Source organism: Polyodon spathula, chromosome 2 (genome assembly GCF_017654505.1).
Source record: "Polyodon spathula isolate WHYD16114869_AA chromosome 2, ASM1765450v1, whole genome shotgun sequence".
NCBI lineage: Eukaryota > Metazoa > Chordata > Actinopteri > Acipenseriformes > Polyodontidae > Polyodon > Polyodon spathula.
This window is the reverse complement of record NC_054535.1, coordinates 19,722,825-19,740,926: the sequence shown is the minus strand read 5'-3', so window position 1 is coordinate 19,740,926 and position 18,102 is coordinate 19,722,825. Positions and strand designations below refer to the sequence as shown.

At 36.5% G+C, this 18,102-nt stretch overlaps 1 protein-coding gene across 2 annotated transcripts in view; it reads right to left on the bottom strand.

The window, feature by feature from the left end:
- Positions 1–17,278, bottom strand: part of LOC121331156 (catenin alpha-2-like) — a 511,986-nt gene extending 494,708 nt beyond the window's left edge. For both annotated transcript variants that reach the window (XM_041278373.1, XM_041278382.1), the window contains exon 1: positions 17,082–17,278. The gene's annotated coding sequence lies outside the window, so the exon portion shown is untranslated. The remainder of the gene's footprint in view (positions 1–17,081) is intronic.
- Between the last annotated feature and the right edge of the window lie 824 nt (positions 17,279–18,102).

The window sequence follows — 18,102 nt, the reverse complement described above, 5'->3', positions numbered from 1 at the left end:
AGTGATGTGCTACACGGTTCTCGAGAGTACATTTCTTGAATGATGCACAAAGTGGTGACACAAAGTGATGCCTTCTGCCCATGTTCGGGTCCGAGGCACACAATTCACTCCATGTGACTGTCCTGTGCAGGCAGCTTGGTCTTGCAAGTGGTACATGCATGGAACCAAGACATGTTAACAATTCTGTGCAATACACCTTTGTTTTTTTTGTACTGTATATTAGTACCTGCACACTGCATTTCGTGCTCACTACTGACACGTAATGTCGACACTGGCACTAGGCACTTGGTACCAACACTCGTGCTGATACGCCACTCGGTACCGATGGTCAGTACCTACATGTGTACTCAGTGCCGATGTTAAGATAAATAATATTATATACTCTGAAGGAGCGAGTTAGTTTAATGTACTATGATCCCGGGGAGGAACAGCTAATCGAGCTGCAGGTTTCCCACGGCACACAAGGCCACTGTGAGACTAACCTAGCACAGACTAAAACCAACAGAGAAACAGCTTGAAATAATTTGATACGATGATTGTAGGGTTCGCTGCTGTTTATGGTTGCGGGGCGGAGCCTCAGCAGCACCTCCCTACTCTGGCGGGAATCTTTGGTATAGAGTTTTTCAGTTTGGGTGTCTTAAAAGGGAAACAGACATTTTGTAATGGTTAATATTCCCCACTTGAAAGGGAACCTAGATTGCTGTAGTCAGTCATGTTCCATATTGCCTTTTCTGTACTAAACAAGACAGTTCCAGCAATGTTATTTTGTTTAATTGACAGCTACCAGCAAGCCACAGATACCTTTAATAATTTGAATGTTGGAAGTGGCCAGTATATATCTTCCCTTCCTGTGTCTGGGTATTTGTCATGTATACCTCCCTTTTTTAACTACTTTTTTAAGTTCTTTCTCAATTTTTTATGAGAATGTTCTGTAAATTGATTTGTAACCAAATCGACTACAATGTCTCCATTATCTGATGACATTCCTTTTTTAATTTGTAAAAAGCAATTCTAAATATTACTTTGAAGTTCTCTATATAATTTGCAATAATAACTCTCGATAACATTAGCAATATCGTGCAAAATTCAACTATACTTACCGCTTACCCTAGCCTCTGCTCACTAATGATTGGTCAGCTGCAAAACCAGTGCAGATCTTTGACTCTCCCATTGGTTAAACATACCCAAGACCTTCAACTGTTTAGGTCCCGCCTCTGCTCACTTATGACTGGACTGCCACAGAGAAAATGCAGATCTTCTATTGGTTGATTTTATTTTACATAAAAAATTTAATTCTGCGTGATTAAATTGTAAAAGAAAAAAAAAACAAATCTGCTATCAACTCTTTAGTTGTTTAATCGGTTCAATTAATCTGTTAATCGGAGCAGCCCTCGTTTTTACACTGTTTTTAAATTAAAAGGTTTATTCTACAAGTTTATAAAAAATATTTTGCATGTGTTATTATAAGTAAAGTGCTTTTAAGGATTCAAATACCCAGATAAAAGGGCTTATGGCTGCCAAAATATCATCAGGTTAAATCATTCACCTTCCCTTACAGTCTGATCTATTTTTACCCAGCTTACAAGAGGATTCAATTGAGAGTATGATTTTGTAAGCATGTCAGGAAGTAAGATAAGGTCATGCTTCTCAAACATATCACTAAAATATAATTTATTTAAAAAAAAATAATAAAAATAAAAGATAAATACAACGTACAGTACAACACATGAGCGGCCACCATAAAGTTTCTCAGATCTCTACTGTATACAGCATTTAGCCTGGTCAATGAATCACTGTGGTGCAGTAGGTAGAGTAAGAAGTACTGCTGGTGATTTAATTGTCAACATTCAACCAACAAACCAACATGGTGTGGGACTGTGTGTTTGGTGGCGATGTTATTACTGAAGGTGCCCAGGCTAATTTACAGAAAATAAAATGAGGAAATGCAAAAAAATGTAAATTTACATTTTTAACCCAACATGTTTAATCTCAGTATGTGCAGATATTTCAGTACTCAGGATACTTGATTCTTTAATTGAAGAATATATATATATATATATATATATATATATATATATATATATATATATATATATATATATTTCTGAAAGGTGATGCTTTGAAAGTTGGGAGTGATTGGTACAGCCTAATGCCATCTGTATCAAGCTGTAAAACACCAACTTGTCGCCTTCCAATATCAAATTGGGGCTGCTAGAACTTGAGTTTTATCTGCAGTCTACAATACAAAACAGCACATTGGACAACGTTCATTAGGTAACTTACCGTACAGTCAGAGAAATTGGGCCACAGCAATTCTCTCAGTCTTGGTTAAAATTGTGCTGATGTCAATTTGCTGCTGATAGAAAGACCCCTTCTAACTTGCATGTTTTCAGTTTCAATGTTAGCAGTCTCTGTCTACTGTATAGTAGCAGCCCAAGGGAACTATAATTTATTTTTAAAACCTAAGAATAAAATATCTGAAAGCATTTACTAATGTAATAATTGCCATTATTATCTTGTATAATGACTTTGTAGGAGAAGTTTGAAAAGGTCTGAAAGCTCATGATGTAAATATATGCTGACATGCAGTACACAGTAAAGCAAAACAAATTGCTGTGCCTAGAAAAGAGACAAGACAGCAGTCAATTACAGCAGAACCAACGTAAAGTACACATCCAGCTGTGGCCTACAGTTAAACTTTGGCTTCCAGGCCTGAAGTATTTCTCAGTATATTACATTTTTCTCATCTTACTTTTCTTATGAGCTAGTGTGCTGTGAACCAATACACAGATGAAATGAATCGGCTCACATACTGCCACCAGAAAAATGATATATCTTATAAAAGAAAAATAAAATTACATATTGATTTGATTGTAAAAACAAACACTTGGGGATCATAGTCCATATCTGTGTTCATCGCTTTCGCAAACAGCAATTACATGAGCATGGCAAAAAATGATTAATGCGGTTATATAAATGTTGTCATCTAATATAGTGGTTTGTCAATACAAGTGGCTTTTTATCATTTTAAAATTAAAGGTAAAGACTGCATTTACACTAACATTGACTTACAGTAACAATTTTTCATTCTCTGTATGACTCCAACCCCACATCCAATTAGTGAACCTAGAAGTCTTGACAACAGAATTTGATATACCATGGATAAGTTGTAAGTTTGAATGAATAATTGAGTAGTGTTACCTGTAAAAGTCACATATTAACTATTGATTTTATAACAACAGACATAGAGCATTCTGAATACTGTTATCTAATTAAAGTGTCATGTAAGATTTATAGACCAATTTTCAAATGTTTTGCTCATGAACTAATTTTGCACTGTTCCACTTTTCTTATCTTTGCTTCAAAATACTATTTTCAAAAGTTTTTTTTTTTTTTTATACAGAGCAATCACTTGCTCCCCTGGCCCCTGTGCATCTCACTCACAATGGGTTGGCTAAATTGGTCAGATTATGCACAAATTCTCTGCAGAATCTGCAAAATCTGTGCAGAATGACATCCGTGAACGCACCCACTGAGTTGCTCTAATACCAGGGACATGCGCAGTGCTATGTGGGATACTGAGACCTCTGCGGCTTTAAAAATAAATAAATAAATAAATAAATAAATAAAGTGGATGCAGGGAGCAGTGGAACCATTTTTAGATATTGTACTGCATAAAACTACTTTGTAGTATAAACAAAATTATTGGATAGGGATGAAAGCGGTTATGTTGTCTTTAACTAGGGATGGGACGGTATAAAATTTGCACGGTATGATAACCATTAAAAAAATACACTGTGGTAACCTTAATATCATGGTATACAGTACATCATGCAAGTTATACAATAAAGGCTTAAATGAAGAAAGACTAATGTAAATCAGTTAAATTACGGTAATTCAAGAAAATAAAACTAAAAAATCACACTTTCTTTCATGGAATTATTTAAACATTTTGTACTTAGTATTTTACTATGCCAAATAACTTGATAGGTTTCTTTTTTTTATAAAGACAATCAGAATAAAATTTAAAAAAATAAACTTATTTAATACTAAAAACTTGAGAGTTGTACACTCTCAATGTTATACTACAACAGTATTAAGATCTATTATTTGCTCAAAATGACGTGGTGCTGTAGTTTGTTAAATCATTTTAATGTATAAAAGTAAATAAATAAATAAATACTTTGTTTAGCTGATGGTAAATAGAATTAGGAAATGGTCGATCTTATTGTTTAAAACAAAAACATGTACCACAGGTTATTATTTAAGAGCAGAGATGAGTTGTTTATTTTTTCCACCAGATAATAAAATATGTATAGCAAATATATATTGAATATAGTGTTATTGAATTTATAGCTACACGTCACGGCATTGCACAAGTAAGCTTATAATGATTACTACACGTTTTAAAAAAAAAGATTTCTTCACTTTCCTAAAAAAATTGGAATACTGTTATAACCTGTTTAAACAAAACTACGTTATAAATAAGTGGGCTATCCTGCTGCAGTCATGGGTCTGTGCTAAATTTAACTGAGACATTGGTCGGGTTCTTACAGCGCAGATTTCCGCAGTTATGCACAGAATTGCGGAGATGCGCTGTAGACGTCACTCAACACCCACAGAAATCTGTGCAGATTCTGCATAGCCCAGCGCAGCTTTGAAATGGCACTGCGTGAGGCTGGCTACGGCTGTGAACCAATGGGACGATGCAAAGATCACGAGTGACCTGCTAATAGTAATGCAAATAACCACTAAAACTACTGCTGCCACCTTGTTAGCGGAGGGGAACAGCGTTTTATTATTATACAATGAAGCTGTAAACAGCCTTGTCAACACTATATTAAATAAATCAATCAATTATTTAAACAAACATAATGTACTAAATCTGTGACAATTTTACAGTAAAGTTAATGTTAATCAATTACATTAAACTGACTTGATAATCCAGACAAATGTAAATACAGAACATTGAAAATGTGGCTATGCTGCAAGGTTTAAAGGCATTTCTCTAAAAGCTGCGTGTGACATCAGAAAGACAGCAGCCAAAAGCAGCTGTCGCATCAAGCTCTGTGTAACAAAACGTAGCAATTGAAACATGAATTCTGTGTCGTTGACAGTTTCCTTCAAAACCATTATCAAATACAGTATCAGTTCACAAAAAGATCTTTCTCAAACACTTTGCTAAGGATGCAAGTACCATCGCTTGATTTAGAAGAAACGTGTTTGCAGTTGAAAAATGCGTTAACATTTGCATAAAGGAATTACGATAATTGCGGTGTAGAACAAAAGGCACGGTATTAATACCGTAATGTACCTAAACCGCGGTAAACCAAAAAAAAAAAAAAAACGGTATACTAACCCATACCTATCCTTAACATCTGTTTTAGAAATGCACTGCTGTTATTTTTATGTGTTTTAAATGTTCTGCGTATAAAACACAGAATTATGCATGACCTTTGAAATGTGGTGTCAACTTTACATACTATTTATTTTGGGAATAAACAAAACAACGTTTATCTTGAACTGCTATTTGTCATCCTTTGTTTCCAAGTTAATTCACTGGGGTAAAGTAAGGCCTACACAATGTAGTCTTTACTCCTGGGATATTTTGACATATTACTGTAAAACACTGGCCACACACCCCTACCCTTGCTGCTATGCGGCCTCTACCTGTGTTCTGAGCAGTATAATGGCTTTTATTACTTTTTGAAAACAAACAAATACCAGAATTAATATTTACATTATGCGCGAATATCCAAACATGAAAATCTTGCGTTTGTCCCAGCACTATTATTATTTTTATTATAAAACAAGAAAATTTCACGAGCAAGAAATTTTGCTAATATCGCGTTGTGGCAGAGCAAAGCTCTGCCCTTTAAATTGGCAGGGATGGGGTTAACTTCCTCTACCTGCCTGGGTTTATTATGTTCAGGTGGCTGGGGTTGATTAGTTGATTAGGTTGATTAACGATCAATCAGCGCCCAGCCACCTGATATAAAAGGAGGCCTCTGCTTCTCATTTGAGAGAGGGAGCAGGTTGGTGTTTGTTTTGTGGTTTTTGAATTTTCTAAATCCAGTGAAGGCATTGCCCAGCCTGGAAACTTTATTTTTGTGAGTTTTGTTTTTGCTTTATTTGTGTTTGAGTATCTGTTATTTTGCCCTTGTGCACTTTATTTTTGTTTATTTATAATAAAATAGTTATTTTTTTGAACTGCAGTCTGTCTCTGGGCCTCTAGGTGGCGCTATCCCACTTCTTACACCAAATGTGGCAGGCTGGCGAGTGGATAGAGGCCCAGAGACAGTCTGCAGTTCAAAAAAATAACAATTTTATTATAAATAAACAAAAATAAAGTGCACAAGGGCAAAATAACAGATACTCAAACACAAATAAAGCAAAAACAAAACTCACAAAAATAAAGTTTCCAGGCTGGGCAATGCCTTCACTGGATTTAGAAAATTCAAAAACCACAAAACAAACACCAACCTGCTTCCTCAGCTCCCTCTCTCAAATGAGAAGCAGAGGCCTCCTTTTATATCAGGTGGCTGGGAGCTGATTGATCGTTAATCAACCTAATCAACCCCAGCCACCTGAACATAATAAACCCAGGCAGGTAGAGGAAGTTAACCCCATCCCTGCCAATTTAAAGGGCAGAGCTTTGCTCTGCCACACGCGTTTATTAAAAATCATGTGCCGTGAAATATATTATTCATACACGTGCCGTACATTAAAAGAAAAAGCCTGTCATTTAATTAAATATTTAAAAGCCTCGATTTGCTGAATCACAGATAATGTTATTTTCATGCTGGAGCAGAGCAAAATCTTTGAAAGTCGGCTTGTTAGACTGCATGGAGCCACGTACAAGTTACAATGAATCTTTAGGGCTTGCAAATGTTTTTTTTTTTTTTTTTTTGTTCTAACTTCACAAGTTTACTGAAACACTTTCAAAGTAAAATGAGTCTAATTAAATCATACTTTGTAAATATTACAAAATGAGAAACAAAGTTATTCAGGGACCTTGAATTAATGTATTTCGCTTAGTTTGGTTTCAGTTCTGTCAAATGTATTGTTTTTTTTAATTTATTTTATAACTGAATTAAGGACTCTCTCTGCCATATATGACCTACACTAAAGTACAGGGAGGAAAAAAGCACCATTCTAATGCATTTTGGTTTTGACAGATGTCATTGGCTGGTTCAACTTCAAATACGCCTACCTTCATTCCTTGATTATAAACTTCCCACAATACATTTTATCAGGGCACTACCGGAGGATCTCATAAAAAACATCTTTCTGCAAGGTGACACTTATCCTACACTTTGGGAGATTATCTTTCCCTATACTGTTCTTTAGAAGATTTTTTTAGGAAGTGGCTTACTGTAATCCAGCAGTACTTGAGATGTACAGAGATGGGTAACAATTGTTGACGGTAAACTTTATACAATATCGTATAGTTGATGGCTTCCCATATAGCTGACCTTTTTTCAGCTTACCACTAATCTTCAACTCCAACTTTATATCTAAATTAACACCTTTGATTAATTTATTTTTTTAAATATATATATATATATATATATATATATATATATATATATATATATATATATATTACAAATAATTTCACATTTTGCTGAATTACAAATAATTTATGTACAGTTTTTTAAACCACCTTTTTTTATTCAAAGCTGTACTGGTTAAACTGAACACTGTTATATGAGGAGGAGGTTAAATGTCAGCAAAACTTGCAAAGGAAATGTACAAAATGAAATTTACTGGTTGCATAAGTATTCAGCCCCTTAAGTCAGTACTTGGTAGAAGCAACTTTTGCAGCAATTACTGCTATGAGTCTTTTTGGATAGGTCTCTACTAGCTTTGCACAGTAGGATGGTAAAATCTTTGCCCATTCTTCACAGGAAAATTGCTCAAGTCTCGCCATAAATTTTTGTTGGATTCAAGTCAGGACTGACTGGGCCACTCAAGAACATTAATTATCTTCTTGTTCAACCACTCCAGTGTGGCTTTGGCTTTGTGCTTCAGGTCATTGTCCTGCTGAAATTTGAATTTCCTCCCCAGTTTCAGAGTTTTGGCTAACTCAAACAGATTTTTCTCAAGGATTCGCCTGTACTTTGCACCATCCATTCTCCCCTCTATCTTGATAAGCTTCCCAGTCTCTGCTGAAGAGAAGCATCCATAACATGATGCTGCCACCACAATGCTTTACAGTTGGGATGGTGTTGACTGAGTGATGTGCAGTGTTGGGCTTGCGCCAGAGGTAACGCTTGGAATTTAGAACGAAAAGTTAAATTTTTCTCTTGTCTGAGCACAAAACCTTTTTCCACATGTCTGCAGTATCATATACATGCTTTTTCGCAAACTCCATACGTGCTTTAAGATGAAGCTTTTTGAATAAGGCTTCTTTCTTCCCACCCGTCAATACAGGCCAGCTTTGTGCAGGGACCGGCTTATTGTTGATGTGTGAACACTCCCATTTCAGACACAGAACTTTGCAGATCTCTCAAGGTCATTGTTGGCTTCAGATTGACATCCCGAACCAGTTTCCTGCTTGCCCGGCTGCTCAGTTTGGGAGGGGGACCTGATCTGGGTAGTGTCTGGGTGGTGTGATGTATCTTCCACTTCTTAATGATGGACTTCACTGTGCTGAGAGGGATAATCAGCGCCTTTGAAATTTTCTTGCACCCTTCTCCTGCTCTGTGCCTCTCTACCACTTCATCTCTGACTTGTTTTGAAAGTTACTAGATCTTCCTGGTTGCTTTGTTTGATCAGTATGTGAATTGCAGCTTGAAAGTCTTTATATACGTGATGGAAATTATCTACAAGTTAAACCACTTTGAGTACACACAGGCTGAAACCATTTCACAAATTTTGTGACCTTACAAACAAATCATTTGCACCTGAGCTGCAGTAGCAAAGGGGTTGAGATGAATCTGTTTTTCTTTGTAAATCTTACTTATATTCTACATGCATTTTTTAACTTTAGATTCTACAAGTAAAGTCTAATTTGAAAGCGTCATGGAGTACGCTCAGGTGCCAACAAAATGTGAAAACTTTGCAGAGGGGTGAATACTTCTGCAAACCACTATAGATACCAGATTCTGCTGAGTCAACACCCAGCGGGAGTAAAGTTGTCGTTAAGGCAAAAGTGTGGAGGGGGAGTTGACTTGGGCAGGGGTGAAATTACAGACATTATTGCAGAGGGAGTATTTTTTACATTAAGTAAATAGATTACCTTTACAAATAGGCATGCTTAAAATCCAAAGATAGAGCACAGCACACAGTCATGAAAAAAAATCAACAAGTGCAGTTAACATATTTAATGACTGGTGAAATACAATTCAAAGCTGCTGCAGTACGTCCACTGTTTTGTCATTTCAAATATTTAAAGCTGCAATGTCTAGTGCAAACCCACATGAAAAATCATATTTGCAGGTGAAAACACAAAAATAAAATTTGCTACTTTTAAAAAAATATATAATCACATGAAATTTTATGTCCACTAAAATAAAGTGCTTTACATAATCTCTGCAAGTAAGCAATTGCAGTGTTCAGTGTGAAAATACAACAGGAAATAATGAAGTAACATCCAAAGTAGTACTATAGTATCAAAATGTTCAATACAAAAAATGGTGTCTGAGTTACAAGCTCTTGCAGTTTTTATGTAGCGTAACAACAAGAAAGAGTAATCAATCAAACTGAGTAATCAAACTGTGAAGTATATCTGTTATATATATATATATATATATATATAGTGAAAGATCCATGCCACTTTCACGGTTCATTGCCCCTTTAAGAACAGACCCTGGAAACAGAAATGGATTTTAACAGCGCTGACGCTCATTTTTAATAAACACTAACAAAAATAAACAAAACAAACAAACACCTAGCTCCTTCTTGGAGCACTAACTCACACCAGCTGTAATCTAACTCACCCAGGACGGCTAAGCTGTTTACCTGTCAATACCAAAAACACAAACAAGGTCTTCACACGGTACCGTTTACTACGATTGCATACACCTACAATTGGGCTCCTCACACACCAGCAGCCTCGAACAGACTGGCTGCATTCTTTAAATACCCTGCACCTGGCTCTAATCTACAATTAACACCAGGTGCAGGGGATTACTAAACAATAAAACAAATAAAACATTACCACCCAAACGTGCATTCTCACATGTTCTCTGCAGGGAAGGATTTTAACCCCCTCCCTGCCGTATCATATATATATATATATATATATATATATATATATATATATATATATATATATATATATATATATATATAGTAGCGGTTTCAGGGGTTGTGTTATGGATGGACGTTATGTGCCTGCGAGGTTTCTTTGTTTTTTGGCTGCCAGGACCACGGACAGCAATGTGAAGTATTCCACATAGGCAGGACCACGGACAGCTCAGTGGAAACTTCTAGACTGCAGCAGAACAACCACCCCTGTCTCCAGTTGTAATCAGAGCCAAACTGCAGACAGGTGATACTAATCAGTTGCTCTATTTAACCACACCCTGGATTTCTTTCTTTGTCTTTTTTTTGACCCTGGCAGGTGAAGGAGTAGGTGGTGTTTAGAGAGAGAGAGAGAGAGAGAACGAGAGAGAGAGAGACGTGTACTGCGGAGAAGGAGGTTTTACAGAGATAATTACAACAAGGATTGAACACTCAACGACAAACTAGGACTGGACTGGAGAACTCGAACGGCACTTGGACCCACTTTCTGTATGAAAACGACCCTCGGTAAAAACAAACCCCGGCTTGAAAAGACAACGCTTGAAGGACCTCTCACTGGCAGAGATTATTTACTTTGGTTGTTTTGATTTTTATTTATCAAGAATGCTGTCAAAGCCTGAAAATAATAAACAGATTTTAACCTTTATTTGGACTTGTGTTGTGTGGCTTTATGTATAAACCCCGCCTTACAAAGAACCCGCCCCAGAAAATGCTACTATATATATATATATATATATATATATATATATATATATATATATATATATATATATACACACACACACAGTATCGTGAAAAAGTATTTGCTCCGTTTGATAATCTTGCACATTTTTCACAGTGAATTTGGTCAGATCTTTTTCTGGGTTATAGTAGTATATAGAGGGAGTCCGAGAGAAAAAATGACACCAAAGTTTGGTACTTCTTTCATTTGTTTGGTGTGCAAGGTAATCAAACATGCAATCTTCAGGTGTGCAAAATTTATTGCCCCCCCTAAAGGGATAATTAGGGTCAGCTGTTTGAATACTTTGGTAAACAATCAGGCCTGATTTGGCTAGCCCTGCTCAATATAAATCTGACTAACTTTGGCCCTTACCATCAGAGTGACACACAGGTTCTAGAGGCACATCATGCCACGATCAAAGGAAATTCCAGAAAACCTCCGGAAAAAAGGTGTTGATGCCTATCAGTCTGGAAAGGGTTACAAAGCCATTTCTAAGGCTCTGGGGCTCCACCAAACCACTGTCAGAGCCATTGTCCAAATGGAGAAAGTTTGGGACGGTAGTAAATCTTTTCAGGAGTGGCAGTCTTGCCAAAATCTCTCCAAGAGCAAGGCATAAAATCATCCAGGAAGTCACAAAGAGCTCTAGAACAACATCCAGGGATCGGTAGGCCTCTGTCGCCTCGGCTAAAGTCAGTGTTCATGACTCGACCATCAGAAAGACATTAGGCAAAAATGGGATTCATGGCAGAGCAGCATGGTGGAAACCACTGCTCACCAAGAAGAACATGAATGCTCGTCTCAAATTTGCCAAAAAGCACCTGGATGATCCTCAAAAGTTCTGGAATAGTGTTCTATGGACAGATGAGTCAAAAGTGGAACTTTTTGGCCAACATGGGCCCCGTTATGTCTGGCGAAAACCAAACACAGCATTCTACAGTAAGAACCTCATACCATCATTCAAGCATGATGGTGGTAGTCTCATGATTTGGGGATGCTTTGCTGCATCTGGACCTGGACGACTTGCATTCATTGAAGGAACCATGAACTCTGCTCTGTATCAGCGAATTCTACAGCAGAATGTCAAGCCATCTGTCTGTGAGCTGAAGCTGAAGCGCAGCTGGGTCATGCAGCCAGACAATGATCCGAAACACACAAGTAAGTCTACATTAGAATGGTTGAAGAACAAGAAATCTGAAGTTTTGGAATGGCCTAGTAAAAGTCTAGACTTAAACCCCATTGAGATGTTGTGGTAGGACCTGAAACAAGCAGTTTATGCTCGAAAACTCACAAATGTCAGAGTCGAAACAGTTCTGCATGAAGGAGTGGGCCAAAATTCCTCCACGGCGCTGAGAGACTGATCAATAACTACAGGAAGTGTTTGGTTGTAATTATTGCTGCTAAAGGTGGCGTAACCAGTTGTTGAGTCTAAGAGGGCGATTACTTTTTCACACGGGGGCATTGGGTCTTGTATAACTTTCTTTAATAAATAAATAAAATAAGTATCAAAATTTTGTGTTATTTGTTCACTCAGGGTTCCTTTTATCTAATATTAGATTTTGGTTGAAGATCTGATAACATTCAGTGTCACAAATATGCAAAAATGCAGAAAATCAGACAGGGGGCAAATACTTTTTCACAGTCACATGACTGTACATATATATATATATATATATTATGATATATATATTATATATATATATATATATATAGTCACTCGTTACATGGACTGGCCTTTGAGTCAAATATCAGAAAATGATTGCCCCCGAGGGAGGGCAATACTAACGGACAGGGATTATATTGTCTAAAGCCAAAGGCTGAGGGCAGTATTGTCCCTGGAGGTCAGTATTGCCTTCCCGAAGGGTAATCATTTTCTGATATATGGCAAAAATGTCAGTCCATATTTGTTTTATGAAACCTTTTGCAATTCATGACTATGAGAGAAACAAAGCAAAAGTTTAGTGGGACAGGAACAATTGACAGTCAGGATGTGATTGGGAGGGAAAGACATATTGAAAATGGTGGCAGGAAGCAAAAAGGTTGAAAAACAATATTTGAAATATCAGAAAGGTTTCGATTTGTTCAATTTTTTGTTGTCATGTTATTTACTTCTGCGGGAGGCATGCTGGCTGTAACACTCATGGTGTGATTGGGAGGGAAAGAAACACTGATAATGCCGGTAGGAACGGAAACATTAAAAAATATATATATTTTACACTTACAGGGAAGGTATCCTTTTTTACATTTAATTGATGAAGATATGTTGTACTTTTTTAATGAACTTGTACAAGTACTGTAACTATCTCTGCACATATGAAGCAGGTGTTTTCTGTGTGAAGGAGCCTGTCGAGAATGTTCTGGAATTGATTTAGGAGAGTATGATGATGCAATTACGTTCAATATTGCCCGATAATGTGCAATATAAACCGCTTTTTCAGGCTATATTGATTTTTTAGAAGACCATGTGACCTTCTTTTGACCAATGAAACACTTGAGAACATAAGAAATTTTACAAACGAGAGGAGGCCAGTCGGCCCATCTTGCTCGTTTGGTTGTTAGTAGCTTATTGATCCCAGAATCTTCTTGAAGAATCCCAGGGTGTCAGCTTCAACAACATTACTGGGGAGTTGATTCCAGACCCTGACAATTCCCTGTGTAAAAAAGTGCCTCCTATTTTCTGTTCTGAATGCCTCTTTACCTAATCTCCATTTGTGACCCCTGGTCCTTGTTTCTTTTTTCAAATCAAAAAAGTCCCCTGTCAATACCTTTTAGAATTTTGAATGCTTGAATTAGGTCGCCGCATAGTCTTCTTTGTTTAAGACTGAATAGATTCAATTCTTTTAGAGAGAGAGTACCGCACTGATATTTTTCCTTCTTAGTAAAATAAGTTTTTCTTTTTATATGTCAATCAAAACTATGCATTAATGCAGTTAATGATATTCCTTGGCTGTCCTGAAATTGAGATCAGTGTTATTCTTACTTCACAGTTGCATATTCTGTATATTGTGTACATATACTGGGGCTGAAGGACTTTAGATTAAATTAAACTCTCTACACAGCGGCAATAAAATCTAATACATTAAAAATGTAACTGTATGCCTCACGAAAGAAGAACATAAAAAATTAAGAGCAGAAGCTCTTGTTTGAGCCATCAATCAAAAATGAGTCTTTTAAACATTAACATAAACTCCATTAAACATGCAAGAATAGAACTTGAAATGTGTGGTGTTTTGAGAATTAGCCTACATTCACTTACTGAACTACAGTACCTTGTAGAATACACTGGAGGCTATAGACAAATTGCTTCTGACTTTCTGTGGTACTATGACCACCAACATGGTGTGTGGGACAAACCGTTTTTTTTTTTTTTGTTTGTTGTTTGTTTTGTTTTGTTTTTTTGCTGTAAAGGTATTAACTTGCAATCTAACCTTTATATCAGTGTTTATTTATTTGATTTCCTGGCTTTAAGTAAAAGAAAAACAACTACACATTTTTGCCAAAGAATACTTTCCAATAAAAGTTGAATGAAGTCAAATTATTTTTTAAGAAGGGGAAAGCAGCTTTTAAGAAATAAACACACCTGAATTTCACAGTACATGGGAAAACCACCTGCATTGCTTCACCCACTTATCTGCAGAGCTAGTCCTGGTATAACCATAGATATGTGGTTGATTCAATCCTGGATGATTCTCCAATAAAATATACAGCTCTAGCTTATCCTGGCAGTGTATATTGTAGCTTAGTCTTTGCCTTATAAAGTTAAGTATGATTACGTGATAGTAAATGTACGGTACATGTCCACTGATGACAGGCTCACACCGTAGCCACCATGTTACATGGCAGGAAGAAATTAATGCCACACTAGACACTCACGTGATTGTGGACCATGGTGAATGTTTAACATTCAGGTTGACAATAATGTTTGACGACTGGCACCAGTGGTTTCCTGAGAGCTTTTTAACAAGCTTGCATCACCCCATTGAACAACATGCTTGTTGGTGCAATATATCTAAGTACATGTTTCAGTCAAATTCTGGTGAGGTGGTCGATCGGTGCAAGGCAAAACACCTATTTGTGGTTTCTATCAATTAGGCATATGTAGTGTCTGGCAGACACTGACATGTTTTGGTTTTTTTTTGCCAATGAATACATGTAAAGAAATATTCATTTGATTATTCAGATATTTGTCCCAGCACTAAATTAAAATATTTTGCACATCAGAAATAAAGATCTACATGTAAAATAGGACACATCTTTTGGGTAAACATTTTCTGAAAGCCTACAGTCACCCTCAGGGCAATGGAAGCTCAGCAAAAGAGCACTGTTGGAGGCTACTGTTCCTGAGACCCCCAGTATACATGTGTCTGACCACATTGCACTTCAGAAATGATAACTTGATTGACAGCTGCTTCAGCTGGTGCCAAGCATTGTGTCAGAGGGGCTTTGACTCAGTGTTTTGCAAAGACTACAGTACCACCAAGCAGGAAGACAGTTTGAAAGAGATTTAATGCTTAATGCATTGAACTCCTTGACATGTAACCATGACATCTGCTTTCACATTTGGCATACATTATTATTATTATTATTATTATTATTATTATTATTATTATTATTATTATTATTATTATTATTTGTATGAATATAATAGAGTTATAATAAAAACCATGCGAGATTAGATTCCGTACTATAATTTGCTCAATATGTATAGGATAATAAGGTAATAACTGATGGTACTGAAATTCTGCAGTTCATTTTGGTTACAAGGGGGTTTGGCTTGTGCCCAGTTTTTCAGCACCTGTGCCTCAAGGCAAGAAAGGAATAGAATGACTTGCCCCATACAAGCACAATGCCAACATTTGTAAAATCTAATGTACTAAAATGTAAATCATGGCATACTGTCAAATATCACCTACATTGTAAAACTACAAGCACACTCTTCAAGTGCATTCACAAACAATGAACAAATGGATTAATTGGGAGATGTCTCTGTGGTAACAAAGGGAACTTAAAAAAAGGGAGTTGCTAAAACACTACTTTTTAAATACACAGTATTATCTGCATTTACCTGCATCTTTTCTTCAAATGATTTTTTTTTTTTTTTTTCTCATTGAAAACTGTCAAAATTACCGTGTACTGTAATTCCAATACTGAAGTTCACTATTTAGGATTTATATACAGATAACTATCTTGTACTTTATATTTAGCCAGGTAGTAAGTATTACATAGTTGTATTTATTGTATGTATTATAAATATGTATGTATGTAGATGGAAATAAATAGACAATTACCGCCGGTCGTTATGTTTACAGTACATTAATATATTTAAACAAATCCGTAATGTTTTTTTTTTTGTTTGTTTGTTTATTTTTTGGGGAAAATAAACTTACAATGGTTTGAGAATACAGTAGTTCTATACATCTTGCACCAGTATTATTCAAACTGTCCAGTTATAAGATGATCGCGCTCACTTAATCAATAACTTGAACGTTGCAACGACAGTACTGTAGTTAAACATTAATTTGTGTTTCCATTCGTGTTATGTCACCACATTATATGTTTACTGTCGAAACCAATGCACTTGTTTCCAGTTGACAAGTCAAGTGCACGGCACCTTTACACGGTACTGTGTTAAACCACAGGCATGGCACAATATACTTCAACCCATAACCGCTAAAAGCTAAATTGTCAATCCTACAATTTTAAAAACACTCGACCAATACAAGCCTTAACCATATTAAATGATATAGTAACAAAACAGAGAGATAAAGGGCGCATCATCACATCAGACATCATTCCTAACAAGGAGCACTAGAAGCACTAGAAACACGATGGGGATTAAACAAACAAAAAAAAAAAAAAAAACATATTTAAAAGAAACACTTAAAAAATAGCGCTTTACAAATAATATATTAATAAATATTAATTCAAACGAGGTGTAATAAAACCCACATGAACATTGACTGATTAATGATTCAAATGGGACGGACGTATGATGGGAGATGTAGGAGAATAACGGGACCACACAAACAATACAGTATACAAATCAAAGGCAGGGCATCTTTCAACAAAACGCAAACGTGTAAAAACGGAACAAATTATTGTATTTACTAACCCCACAAATCGCTGAAGTGTTTAAATTCACTGTTTATTTCCCCAGCACAGCTTTCCACCGGTCTGTATGGTTTACCTTCTCACACACTCACACCCGTTCTGTATACGGTGAATGAATCCACACCACTTCACTGCTGCTGTAGGAATCTAGGAATCTAGGAATCAAATAGCTTCCCCCTTTTCTGCTGCCTGCCAAATAATGACCCCTCCCACATAACCCGACAGACAGAGACTTCGAGTGCGCGCGCGCGAACGTGCGCCTTAGGAACAAGGGTGCTTGCTAAATAGTGAGACAAGTGGTTCAGGTCTTGTTAGTCGTTCGCTCTCTCCTGTCTGCATGGTGGAACCCTGCATGCGCAATTTCGTCCGTGTGAATTCACATGACAGATTCAGTGGGGATCTTTTTTTATTATTATTATTTTTGCCAAATCGTGGTCCTCATATGTAAGACGACAACACAAGGAGATATAATATGCTGTGCAACGGATCTGATGTTCAGGTTGCTTAATAGTGAGCGAGAGAGAAATAAACGGTACGGCAATGACTGAGCATGTGTGCGAGACTGTGGTGGTTATGGAAACAGCTTTGCTGACAACAGAAGCCTGACTGAAGCTAACAAAGACGAGATTTCGCGTGTGTAATATTATGGCTGTGTCAGAAAATGTGATTTCGTTTCGTCATAGTATTTTTTTTTTTTATTATTATTTTTTTTGTGCCCTAAAGACATTAATACGACACTGGTGTAGTGTACTCATAGACATTGGAGATATATTTTAAATAAAAAGAATTACACCTGTGCCATCTTTTGTTAAACTGCATGCAAGGGAAATTCACTAATTGGCTGATAAAATGCTGCTTTTTAGTAAGTTTATAATTGCAAAATGTAATTGTGCTATCTGTTCAATTGAGTAGGCAAGCAGCTGCATATACTGTAATGTTAATTTTGAGATTTGGGTATCTTTTTGGGTCTGTTTCAGTCATTAAAATAGGGCCCATTGTTGTCCTGGAGGCATTCAAGTGGT